The sequence below is a fragment of the Cynocephalus volans genome, chromosome 8 (assembly GCF_027409185.1).
Source record: "Cynocephalus volans isolate mCynVol1 chromosome 8, mCynVol1.pri, whole genome shotgun sequence".
NCBI classification, from domain to species: domain Eukaryota; kingdom Metazoa; phylum Chordata; class Mammalia; order Dermoptera; family Cynocephalidae; genus Cynocephalus; species Cynocephalus volans.
The window spans coordinates 156,936,749-156,950,936 of record NC_084467.1 but is presented as its reverse complement, the minus strand read 5'-3'; the positions used below and the strand labels follow the sequence as shown (position 1 = coordinate 156,950,936).

Below are 14,188 nucleotides of genomic sequence, written 5' to 3'. Positions count from 1 at the left end.
AACTGAAGATTTTTTTTAATTGATAAGTGAGTTCAAAAAATACAAGTTAAAAATAGTCATAATGAAAAATCTCAAGCATTTGCCACAGGTGCCTTGTTATTTTTAGGTATATAGTGAATGTCTAACAGATTACAAGTAATATTTTTTAAAATGTGATAATGGACTGGATTCAAGGTCAATATCCCATACTTACTGATGGCACTTCACAGAATAAGTAAGGAAGCCTGGGTTTACTTGCTTTTTCCATTACCTCCTTCATCACTCTATGAATTATGTTAGAACTATTCATTCTACTATAACTACATAGAACTGATTCGAAACAGCGTGAAAGCTTTTGCCTGGAATAGTGTGTTTTTGTGGCAAAAGGTTAATTTTTTTATGTTCATTCCATTAGAACTCAAAGAGGGCTGTTTTGCTCAGACGTTGAAACACGTGAATTGGGACTGTCAAATTCAAATTCCACTAAAGTTAAAGCCTAGTTAAAAAAAATTATGCTTGCACCTCAGAACCATTACACTTAACTGGTGGCATGTGGAATTGTCAGAACTTAATACTGATTTATAGGATTTCCACTGCCAGCAAATATTGGGGAAAATAGGAGAACAAGAGGAACTCAAAAGAAACTTCATTTTTTCATGAAGAAAAAAATATTAGGGATAGAAATATTACAAAAATTACCTTAATGAGGTTGTGGAGCTATTTCAATGAACCATGCTGTTGGGAGAAGGAAGAGATCCTGGCCACAAGGAGGCCTGGACCTGTCTCATCCTTCTACTGTTGTGTTGTCTTTAATAAGACACATTAGCTCTAAAATGTCCCCTTCTCACAGCCATGCCTCAGCCAGAAGCCATCCTTCATCCCAAGAGAGTATGAAGTGGACAGAAGAATAATAGGAGAGTATAGGAAAGCAAAGAGACCAAATAAGTAAGAGAGAACAGGAAAGGGAAACTGGTGAAGGAAATGGGGAAGAAAGCAAGTGGAGAAATTTTAAAAGGAATGAATGTGCAGGGAAAGAAGAAAGAAAGAAAATAGAACTGGCGAAGGTCAAACAGCCTTTTGCATGCATAATGTTCTGATTGCTTATGAGTCCTCATTTTATTAGAAAAACACAGTAAATACAAAAGAAAACAATTTCCCATTCACCACAGGTATCAGTAACATTTTAGGGGCAAATATTCTTTTTTATAAATTATTTTTAGCTATTCGCCAGTTCCTGCATTATGTAGAACATAATAAGCATATTGCTTTGACAACCCTTCTGGCTGGTGACGAACAGATCTGCTCAGGCAAAGTTGGAAAGTGTGCTCTCTGCACAAACAGTGCTCCCATGGAGACATCTACAGCAGACAGGAGAAAGCAACGCTCTTGTTTGTCAACTCGCCCCAGGGGAAACAATTGAAGCTACTACTCTTCTTATGGGCACACTCAGAATACTCTGCTTTTCCTGGAAAAAGAAAATTCAACTATGATACAGAAGAAAGCTTGGAGTTTGGGGGGTTGTTGTGTGTAAGAGGTGGGAGTGGGGAATGGAGAGGCATCCTGAAGCAATTTATGAATGCATTAATGATTTTTACTTTATGTTAATAATAGCATTTTTCTGTTTTATTCTGGGTTGGGTTTTTTTGTATGTGATTTCTAAAACTTTGTATTTTTTCTCAAGTACAGTTTGCAGGATGTGTCGAATTTTCTGAACAGATGGTTGGGGGAAATACACTGGCACTCTTCTTCTAGGTAAGAGGGCAAATAAAATTTCAGAGTTAATCAAAAGCACAAAATGAATGTATTCTTTCCTAGGCTTCAGACTTCCACCTCAATTCAGTATAATCTTTCAGTAGAAAATAAAATTTTAAAAGCCACTTCTAGGAGCTTTTGTTCCATAAATGATTAATTAATAATTGTAGTCTAGAAGGCTGGCATAGATGATTGAAGTTCTTTTACTATTGTGATGATTTATCAGTCTATTATTTCAAGTGGGTATTTATCAGATAAAACTATCAATGAACATTATGTGAAAAGTTCGTTTTTAGTATTATGGTTTAACAATGAAGCTGAATTAAATCCTTAGCAGCCTATTTTCTATATCTCTTTCTTTTTTCCTTTTTTGCAGCCTAGGCAAATAATCCCTAGATATGTGTAGGTAATAACAAACAGATATCAAATGTATAAAACTTAAACAAGACCAAAGAATTGAAAATGGCCATTTGTTTCAGTTGTTTTTAATCCATACTTAGGGGTAGAACTATCTTTTCTTCTTTGGACCTTTTGACATTGGCAGCAAAACATTCTGCACTTACTCTGTCACCTGTGACTTTGGAAATGAAATGCTGTGTCTGATCAGGGCATCAAGCATGAAGCCAGGCAGAAGACACATAAGTATCTCATGATCCTTTACCCACAGTGATTGAGCTAGTGGCATCTAAAAGGGACATGGAGAGGTCTGACACATAACATCATCTCTCACTCTCCCAACCAAACACACATACCAACGCACATGAAGAAATACCTTTCTCCATCCAGCGGCTACTAATTAACTGAGCATTAAGGGCTTCAAAGAGTGCTAACCATGGGTGGGACTGAAATTTTTTCGCCCTTTGAACTGACCTAGGATTATTTCCTATAGTTCCATTAGTATAAATAACAAAAACACCTCACACAGAAACAAAAAGTAGGTATTAATATTGATGTTAAAATTTTATAGTACATAAAGCCATCTTACATTTCATGTACTTGAAAAATATATTTTATTAGTTTCTATCCTAAAAGAGTATATAGAGTATAACAGTTAATATTTTACAGTTCATATGTTTTTGGATAAAAATAACATAGATTAGGACAAAATTGTGTTTTTATTTCAATCATTCTATATACCAGGTGTGAGTGAACTACCTGTGGGCTGAATCCAGATTCCTACCTATTTTTGGCTGGTCCTTTTACATTTTTAAATGGTGGGGAAGAAATCAAAAGAAGATTAATGTTACATAGCATGTAAAAATTACATGAAATTCAAAGTCCAGCATCAATTAATAAAGTTCAGTTGAAACACAATCATGCTCAATGGTTTGTGCTTTTGTTTGTGTTTAGGTCTGTCTGCTGCCATGCTATCTTGGCAGAATTGAGTAGTTATGGCTGAGATCATATGTATACTACAAATCCTAAAATATTTGCCTTCTGGCCCTTTTTTAAAAAGGCACTAACTTCTTTCAATTGAAGTAGAAACAGTCAAATTAAGTCTCGGAGTTTTGTTTCAAGCTTTTTCCAGGCATACGGTCTTCCAAGAGTTAATTGTTAACTAAGTAATTTATGAAAATGTAACTGTTCCCTGGTTCTTTCTCCATCTGCAATCTCTGCTGAAATAATCATTTTTATTATAGAGTATTCTAAGCCCAGAGCACAAATTGTTTACCCAATAATAAAAGTGAAATGTGCTTTCAAGGTTAAAAAAAATGTAGAAAACAATACAAATGAGGAATATAGGATTTTAGTTACACAACCCACACTGGGATTTTAATGGTCTAGATTTCACACCAAGATACATTCATGTACAAGTGATCAATCCAATCAGCGGCAGATTTTGACCTGGGAATGGAGAGAATTTATGCAAGTGCTTGCTGCCTGAAAGTGGAGAGATAAGATATATCAATGAAAGGAGCCCACATTTTCACTAGTTGAGCAATATATGGGGACTTGTTTTCCATTGTTTTCACCTATTTTTCTGTTATAAAATTAACATGAATAATCAGAAATAGCTGTGAATTACCATAATTTGTGTATAAGTCTATCTCTTCTAGTAAATTACAACTTTTGAGAATAGGCACAGTATTCTAGAAAAGCCCTGTATTTCTAGAAAAGCAATCAATATTTATAAAAAGAAAATGACCTTATTGTGCAAGTTGCTCCTCTGCTGTCCTGGAAGATGGGTTACTGCCCATCATTATCTGTGCTTCTCCTTCCACAACATATTTTCAGGAAGCAGTGTCAATCCGCTGACTACATTTTATGGCTCCCTGGCAAGTACCGGGGCTTGTGACTAGTTCTCTGTCAAGGGAATGTAAACTGAGATGACATGTGTAATTTCTAGGCTCAGGGATTTAAAAAGCAGTTGTGCCTTCTCTTGTCTCTTTTTCCACACTCACTAGGTGAACTCGGGAGACTCTGGAGCCCTAGAATAGGAAGGGACCAAAAGAAAGAAGGAACATGGGCCCTAAATCAGCACAAGGAAGGCCACCTGCCAAGAAAGAACACGTGCTCTGGACTCTTCTGTGAGTGAGAAGCAAACTCCCATTATGCAAACCACTGACATGCAAGGATTTACTTGTTATAGCACCTGGAGTTATATTTACAAATCACAGTTGCCGACTATGACCTTGTTGCTAAATATAAAGGACACATACAGTTCAGTCCTTGTCTCTATTGTTCCACAACATTAATAGCTTTAATCACTCACTCCCTTTTGAAATTCCTCTTAACTTTGCCCTTCGCCTTCTTTACTAAGACTGAATTCTGCAGCTCCCACCAACACTGCCACATCTGCCTGTCCCCACTTTTACCTTCAACTTTCCTGGCTTCTCCATTTCATCTCCCTTCACCACTTCTTCTCATTCAAAGTTCATACTCTCCAAAACTCTGTTCAGGGCCCATTTCCTTTCCTGGGCAGTATCAACCACTTTGAAACTACTGGAAAGTCATTTCTTACTGACTAGTAGCTTTGCCTGGAGGAAGGTGTCAGTTAATGACTTTGAAAAATATTGACACACTCAGAAAACATATGAAAATGTGATATGTTCCTCATGTAGTTTGTATTTCACTATCCTCTTTTAAAGTTTTACTGTAAGGGGTCAGTGATATACAGGAGGTCTTCAAAACTCTCAGGGAAAGATTTGTATTATCTTTCAGTTCTATTTTTCCAAAAGCTTTTTGACATACCCTCATAGAGATTTTAGCTTACTTGGTCATTTGTTCTTCCTTTTACAAATATATCCTTCTTGGAGCCCTCAAATCACACTACTTAGGTAGATTTTACTTTACCCTGTGCATAATTTGTAGTAACCAGAATTATTTCTTCCTTGAGCAAAAAAAATGGTTAAGAACTTATCATGGGTCCACGCTGCTCAGAGTATTGGAGACACAGTATTGAAAAGGAGAGACAAGAGCCTTGCTTTCCTGGAGCTTTTTGTAAGTAGAGAAAAATAGATGATAAACACATAAACTAATTCCAGACTGAGAGAAAGGCTGTGCAGACCATAAACTCTAATCATGGGAATACATGGGACAACAGGCAGTCATGGGACAGGGGTTGCTATTTACTTGGGGTATCAGTAAAGCATGCTGAGGAAACAACTTTTGATGAGATCTGAATGAGGAGGAGCAGCCATGTAAAGATCTGGGGAGAGAAAATCAAGGACAAAAGGAACAGTGATCTCTGTTTGAAAAAACAAAAGGCCACCAGTGTGGCTGGAGGATATGGTACAACACAGGCTGGAGAAGCAGAAGTGGAACTGGCCGTGGGAAGGAATGTGGATTTGGGGTATTGTGAACATACTGGGCAGCATTTGGAGGGAATACAGCTGGGAGGACAGAAGAGTTAGGGAGACCTACACACCCACACCACTAACAGAATGGATGACTTGGGGAAAGTCACTTGATTCCTCAGGCTTTTGGATTCACTTTGGCAGAACATGGGTGTTGGAATAATAGGCACTAATGTTTTGTCTGAATCTAGGAAATCAATGAGAAAATCAGTAAGATCTTTAGAACTTTTCAGGTGGTATATTGAAAACAACATTTCAAAATGTTGAAGTTGACTCTTCCATTTTTTATTGTGACAAAATTTTATTTACACTTTTGTTTTAATACTATAGCATAATTTATTTTCTCCTTATTTATTTTCCCCAATAGACTGAGAGCTACTTGAAAGGTTGGACACTTTATTTATTTTGGGATTTTCAGAGATTTAGTATACATATATTTAATGAGGTAGGAAGTTTAGAATTATATATATAATATATATATATATAGAATTTATATATACATATATATAGAATTTGTATGTATATAAATTATATATTATGCACAATGACAACAGAGGGAAAAAAACTCATTTTACTCTTTATAAAAGTGTTTCCAAGGATGAAGTTCGAATCACAATGCCTGAGATTTTACTTAGAAGAAACTTTGAAGATCAGGTAGTTAAGTGTTATTATTTTATCTGTAAGAAAACTCCCCCATCTTTTATTCTAACTCTTGGAAACCTTATTTCTAGGAAGAAGACAAGCTTTTCCTGGTGTCATTTAAAAGAATTCTTTGGCTAATAACAGTCACCTTGTGCCCTCAACATGCAGACTGGCAGTGCTGGGCTGAAGATCAGGTCATCTGGCTGTGACCTCTGCTTGATCAGACACTGGACCACCTCTGTCACTGTCAATGGAGGGCTGGAAATGCAAACCTCTTCCACAACACACTTGCTTTGGTGTTGCAAAGGTAGCTGATTTTTTAAAAGTCAATTTCTCTCCAATTTTCAAAGAAGATCCTAAATTCTATAGCTGAAAGAGGTAAAATATAAATTAATAGTTAGGTGAACTATAAAAGGCTCCTATCCACAGCTGATTGCTTGGTCTGGGTGTCATTCTACAGGAAGAAACAGCGAGGGGAATATGCTTTTTGCTTCACTTAAGTTATTTAAGAACTATCTGTATTTACTCCAACCTTCTTAAAAAATTCAATTTCTTTGCACAGTGTTTAATCTCTTTTAAAGAAGGGAGGGAGGGGCTGGCCTATGGCTCATTCAGGAGAGTGTGGTGTTGATAACTCCAAGGTCATGGGTTCGGATCCCAATAGGGATAACTGGTTAGCTCACTTGGGAGAGCGTGGTGCTGACAACACCAAGTCAAGGGTTAAGATCCCCATACCGGTCATCTTTAAAAAAAAAAAAAGCCCAATGCCTGTGAAACCACACAAATCTTTATACTGTAGTTTTATTTACTTACCTCTCTTCCACATCAACTCACAGAATTTGATGGGATCACTCGCTCGAGCTTTTGAAGATGTAAAACTGGCCAGTGCAGATGCATTTTACTCGGGAACACTGAAAGTGTTCAGCAGGTTTCACTTGCTCACCAAAATAAATATATAAATTTAAACTTTAAAAATGTAAAGTATAGTATTTGTATGAACAGTCCACTTAACCTGCCAGTTCTTCAATGCACATTAAGTTTATTTAAAAATCTAATGAAGTTATATAACTAACTTACTCTTTTATGACTATGTACACAATAATTTTTGGTTTGGTCTCAATACTATCTCTATCATTGTCTTTTACATTCAGGGTGCTGCTGTTCATGCACGGCAAAAAGACTTAGTAGGTCATCAAATAGAGTAAACTCTTCCTGAATTGAATTATTTATTTTTCTACTGTGCGGTTGTTTGAGTTCCTTGTATATGCTGGATATTAATCCCTTGTCAGATGTGTGGTTTGCAAATATTTTCTCCCATTCAGTAGGTTGTCTTTTCACTCTGTTGATTCCTTTGCTGTGTAGAAGCCTTTTTGTTTGCTATAATCCCATTTGTTTATTTTTTGTTGTTGTTGCTTGTGCTTTTGAGGCTTATTCATAAAGTCTTTGCCCAATCCTATGTTCTGAAGTGTTTCCCCCATGTTTTCTTTTAGAAGTTTTATAGTTTCAGGTTCTATACTTAAGTCTTTAATCCATTTTGAGTGGATTATGGTATATGGTGAGAGTTATGAGTTTCATTCATCTGTACATGGATACCCAGTTTTCCCAGCTCCATTTACTGCAGAGGCTATCTTTTGCTGAATGTATGTTGTTGGCATCTTTGTCAAAGATCAGTTGGCTGTAAATACCTGAGTTGATATCTGGGTTCTCTATTCTTTTCCTTTGGTCCATGTGTCTCTTTTTATGCCAGTACCATGCTGTTTGGGTTGCTATAGCTTTCTACAGGTATTGTAATGCCTCTGGTTTTATGTATGTATGTATATATGTATGTATGTATGTATGTATGTATGTATGTATGTATGTATGTATGTATGTATGTCCATGATTGCTTTGGCCATTTGGGCCAAAGCCCAAATTATATCTTATATAATTATGATTATATCTTAATTATTAATTGATGTTACCCACATACTTTGTGTTAAATGTGTAGGATAATATTGTGAGACAGACTTTTATTTTTTCTGAATCCTAAACACATCAAGGAATTTTCAGATTTTGGAATTTACGTCGATGTAGGCCCTTGGCGTAATTGATCTTCTCTACTTGATGTTCCCATTGATATTAAAGGTAGTACACATTGCATTCATTCAAACTAACTTTTGAACATGATATTTTGCATGAAGATGGGAATGGATAGAGTTTATAACCATTTGGGGTCTTTGTTTTATGTGCAATTTATCTTCCTAACCCATATACCTTCTTGATCCCCTTGCAAAATACCTAACCTTTAACCCTTAAATATAAAACGGTGGTAAATTGGGAACTCTACTCATCACCAATTTCATTCTAGAAGTACTAATTAAATAGCTTAAAAATACCTGTCACTCTATCAGGGCCATGGAAGGCACAACACAACCTGCTTCTAAATTGCTCTTTATATAGTTGGCAAAGGATGACATACCTGTACCACAGAATGAGAAAAAAATTCAAATCAGAATGAGTGCTGTAGGTAACCAGATTTTAAAATTTGGTCAATGGGATGAATACTAATGACATATTATTATGAAATATATATATATAAATCGTTTGTAGTAATTATAAAATATTTATAGTATAATTTCACTTTAATTCTGCATATATGACTTATATACTATGGACAGACAGTATTATAAATATTATATAGACAGAGAATGCATGTACATATGATATGCACACGTATATAAGGGTACTTCAGAAAGTTGGTGGAGGGGTCAGTGGAGAGAGTGACTGGGAGCTGCCTGCCCAAAGCAGGGCTGTTGACCAGGACAGGAGGGCACCTGGAAGCCCCCAGCTCTCCCTTCCCATGTCCAGGTGGCAGCCATGCTGTCTGCTTATGCTGGGGACAGCGGTGGGACTGCAGGGTCATAGCTGGAAGAGGGCCCAGCAAAGCTTGTCTTCCCAGGTTTGGGGGTCCCTTGCTGACCAGCTGCTGCAGGTCCTTTAACATGCACCCCAGCATAGGGGCATGCACCCCCAAGAAGGCTGCGTTTGCCTGCCTGAGTGCTTGTCAATGGGTTTGAGGTCCCAAATGATAACCTAGGACTGAGCAGCCCCAGCAGGCCTCCTGAGGACTCTCTTGGACACACTAACCCTGCATGGGCTGCCCCCCTGCCCTGAGGGCAGACATTCCTCCAACTCAGGTCCAAGTTGCACACCCCTCACCTTGAACCTGGCTTGCAGCCTGAACTGACAATCATTTTTGTTGAAGGAAATGTTTTATTTTGGGAGGGGTTCATTGCCTTTTTTCTTTTCTTTTCTTTTTCTTTTTTTTTTTCTTTCTTTCTTTTTAAATATTTGGAGAATGGAAGTCAGGGCAACAAGAAGAATCTCTCACCTGGGGATTAAGCAATAGCTAGTGGAACTCCCAGGTGGTGCTGGGGCCAGGCTGAACGTGGTGAGGCTGCAGCAGTGGGGCATGTTCACGGAGGGTGAGCTGATATCAGTGGGGCTGGACACCCTCATCCACCACATCATGCCCAGCAGCAAGCCCTGCAGTGAGCAGGCCAAGCCCCTCAGCAAGTACCTGACGGGGGACTTCCTGGGTGAAGGGTCTTAGGAAGGGTGAAGGAGGTATTGGACTCAGAGACGCTGAGCAGGAGAGCAGTCAAGATCCTCAAGAAGAAGTTGTGAAGAATCCCCGTTGGGGAGGCCAGTGTGAAGAAGTGAAGATCAGGTGCTGGTGAACGGTCTCTGAGAAGAGCTAGCTCTGCACCTCCACCTGGAGCACCTGAGAGGAGCCAGCTCTGCACCTGCACCTAGAACACCTGGAAATTCTACTGTGCAGGAGGATATGACACAAAAACATCATCCAGCTGGTGGATGTTCTGCATGATGAAAGCAAGAAAAAATGCATATGGTGATGAAGTACTGCATGAGCAGCATGCAGGAGGTGTTGGACAGTGTGCCCAACATGCATTCCCCATGTGCCTGGCCCACGGGTACTTCTGCCAGCTCATCAGTGGCCTCAAGTGACTGCCCAGGTGGGGCATCAGCCATCAGTGCATCAAGCAGAGCAACCTGCTGCTCACCACCAGAGGCACACTCAAGATCCCTGACCTGGGCATCGCTGAGTCCCTGCACCCATTCACTGTTGATGATACGTGCCAGACAAGCCAGGGCTCTCAAGCCTTCCAGCCACCCAAGATCACCAGCAGCCTGCACACCTTCTCTGGCTTCAAGATGGTCATCGGTCAGCTGGGGTCGTGCTCTACATCACGACGAACCTGTACCATTTCAAGGAGAACAAGATCTACAAGCCATTTGAGAACATCAGAAAGGCGGACATGACCGAGGACTGCAGCCCCCAGCTCTCCAACCTGCTGAAAGAGATGCTGGAGTACAAGCCCACCAAGTGGTTCTCCATCAGGCAGATCCAGCAGTACAGCTCATTCCAGAAGGAATACCTGCTGTCCGAGGCGCTGGTGCCCATCCTGTCAAAACTGGATGGGACCTGCACAGTGGCGTCAGTGAGATTAAGGGCCTCTTCAACATCAAGGACATCATCTACACTCAGGACTTTGCAGTGCCCAGACAGTTCACAGAAAAGGAAGCGGGTCAGAATGGAACTGTTGTGGCCATGTGCATGAACAGCGTGGAGTCTGCACAGCTGAGCACCAAATAATCCCCCTCCCCCCACAAGACCTGCTCCTCAGCAGCAAGATCACTGGCTATTGCCTGCAAGCGGCAGTGAGATCAGCGCCTGCAGCCCGTCTCCAGGAGCCTTGGCAGGTGCCATGGCCCAGAACCTCCTCTGTCTTCCTGCTGACTCCTGGCCCACAGGCCACCTAAGAAGGTTGCTGCCACACTGCTGTGCTGGTGCACTTTATGTTTTATGTTTGGACTGTTGGCTCCCCGCCCTGCCCCAGACCTTCATGGTTTGTTCTCAGTCTGCCACGAGTTCCGGCCTCCCCCACCTAGTGACGTGCTGAAACAGATCACAGCCACGGATGAAGCCAGTGTGAGGACCAGACCTCCTGTTCACAGCCACGCATGCAGAACTGCCCAGAGCGAGCCACGTGGCTGCCTTACGTTTTCTGTTTAGTTGGTTCCTTCTTCTTTCTTTATTTTCTTTTTTTTAAGAAAAAATAAAACTGCTGGATTTGGGAGGAGGAAAGCTGGTGGAAAAATATTATTAGAAGATAGTACAAATCTTTTCATAAATTTTTGGAAGTACCCTCCTATAATATATATAAAATGTAAACTGGGGTATCGTATGTTTGCAGGAGAGCGTATGATTACACCTGTTTCCTAAAGTTATAAGAATACCTTGCTCAACTTTGTTTGCCAATGTCTAACAGTTTTGGTTATTGAAAGTGGTGAAAGTAAGAAAACTGAATCCACAAGCAGCTGTGAATTGCGTGCTTTAATACATAATGCTGCCGTCCAGCATTGGTGCTGCACACCACAGAGCGTGGTCGTGTTGCTCTTGACAATGTTTTTATTACTGAATGTGTAAAGAAGATGCAAGAGGAGAGTACAGAATTAGTGGGAATGATTATCCAGTTTTCAATGTTTAGCTGGGAGAGGTTAGAATTGTGAAAAAAGAATCTGAAATAGTGGGATATAGAATTTACAGTAATGAGTTTATAAGTTACATTGTTTTATAATGATGATCAGGGTTTTATTGTTTTAGAGATTCTCCACTGAGATCTTTTTTTAAAAACCTGACCTCCGTTAATGGGATTTACAGCTGTATCTTGGTGATCTCTGCCATCTACAAACCAGATGTGTAAAGTGGTTTGGCTCTTTCATTGTGGAGTCCCTTAGAGACTTTCTGCCTGCAAATATTCCACAAAAGCAATTCTTCAAAAACAGTGAAAAAAATTTCTCATGAAATAGTGAACCTTCTAGAAGAATATAAAAAGGACTAATCACATTTTCTGCGGACATCATTCTTTGATAGGATATAGCATGTACATTTGCAGATTGCTAACTATTTACATTTTAAATCAAACACACACATCTGACCATCAAGACTGGCCCAGATAATCTTTCCTTTACTCACAAGTCCACTGCCAACTCATTTCCTGTGTCCACGGTGGAGCTGTGGGGGAGAATTTTATTCTGAAATAGAAAACCTCATCCACATTGAAATGCACACAGACACACATGATTGTGAAGGCGGTGAGCAGATAGATAGACACAGATAAACAGGGAGATAGACAGAAATAGAGATATGAGGGTACTACAAGAAGTTTGCCGAAAAATAGAATTAAAAGATAACATGAGTATATTTCCATAAACTTTTGGAAACGGAGGGAAATGGATACAGACAAAATAATTATATTGATAATCTCTGCTCATTAAGGGTATGAATAATTTCTAGCACACATTGATTCCTCTTTTTTTTTCTTTATAAAAAATTCTACAATGGACATATATTACTTCTATAGGGATTCCTTGTAACTTGAAAGCAGAACATTGGAAATCATTTGTTGCCATAAAATAAACTTTTGAAATTTTGCTCCACTAAAAAAGAAAATCACTACTTCTTCAAATATTCTTTGAATACATTTTTTAAAATATGAATATATTTCATTTTTAAAAATATGAATATATTTCTAAATTATCCAATTAAATGTCTATTAAGCAACTACCACGAGAACGCTATCAGCATAGGGGACACTGTGGACACAAATAAGATCTAGACAGATATCTGGCCTCATGGAGTTAGAGTCTGGAAGGAGAGCTGGCCAATGACAGGAGCAGCTGCAATGCTGAGCCCTTAGTTCTACACTAGGGAATGTTCTCAGTGCTCCAGGCTGGGGTAGAGACAGAGGGTCTGGGAGACGTAGACATCAACTAACTAGGTTCAATTATGTTCTTTAAGTCCTCAAGGCTTCAGCCTTCATAGGTTCAAATTTGATGATGAGTCAAGATATATAATAATGATTTCTCATGTCATTTTAGCACTGGGCCACTCATTTTTATTCAACAGTGAACAGTATTATCATGATAAAACAGAACTTGTTTTATTACAACAGAGGAACTGTTTAAAGAGAAAGTTTATGGTGATAACTTAGTAAATTTTTTTATAAAATGTAATCTTGCTAATAGTGCAGCGTTCTGTTAGGTGCCTATGGCAGTGTTCGACAGTGTTACAAAGGTTTAACACGCTCTGGGAAAATGAGCTGCATTTGTGCAGTACACAGATATCTGTTGGATGCTTACTTAGTGCCAAGCAGTGTGCTGCTCAGGGACACGGCAGACATCTCTAGAGTCTCCTGGCTACTTGTGTCCCTCATCAACCCACAGGAAGTGGGAGGCATTTAATGATGGGGAACAGACTCAGTTCTCAGGCAGCTGAGAACTATTAAAAGGAACCACTCATTTTGAAACTCACCTCTCCTTTTAAAATTTCTTATTCAGCTGATTTTCTGGGCTCCTGTTGTTTCCAGGTTTGGTGATAAGCCTTCCTATGATCAGACCTCTCCTCGCTTGGATTCAGGGCCCTACTAGTCAGGGAAGATACTCCCAGTATTCCCTGACTAGCCCTTCACCGGCATTGGGTGGCTGGACACAGGCACAGATTGATCAGTGCTGGGCACTGACCCACCCAGCTGGCCAGCAGCCTGGCCACCATCGGGTCTCAATGTGGGTTCATCACCACTAGTTTCTCGGGCTTCCACCCTAGTCTGTAATTCCATCCACCCCTCTATGCAGATGTTGGATCCCTGGTGACTTCTTTGGCTTTAGCTTCCTCCTCGGCTCTCCCTGATGTTACTGAGCCCTGAAATTCTTTCTCAGGTTTGTCTACTGAGAATCATGTTACCATGTACTTCTCGTGGCCTGATCTGTCAGCCTTGAGAGATCAGAATCTTCCTTCCAGCATTTCACTCTGGTGTGTGATTTCTCCACAATTTGCCCTTGTTAGCTCCCAAATTATCTGTAGCACATCCCTGTGTTTGATCTGGAATCAGAGAAAAATGACTGTCTTAGGCAAGGTCACAGAACTTGAAGTGGTTAGTCCAGGTTAGTGTGAA

The 14,188-nt window shown here is 39.6% G+C and overlaps 1 pseudogene; it reads left to right on the top strand.

The window, feature by feature from the left end:
• The first annotated feature begins 10,038 nt into the window (after window positions 1-10,038).
• LOC134383697 (serine/threonine-protein kinase STK11-like) lies at window positions 10,039-12,638 on the top strand (annotated as a pseudogene).
• The last annotated feature ends 1,550 nt before the right edge of the window (window positions 12,639-14,188 follow it).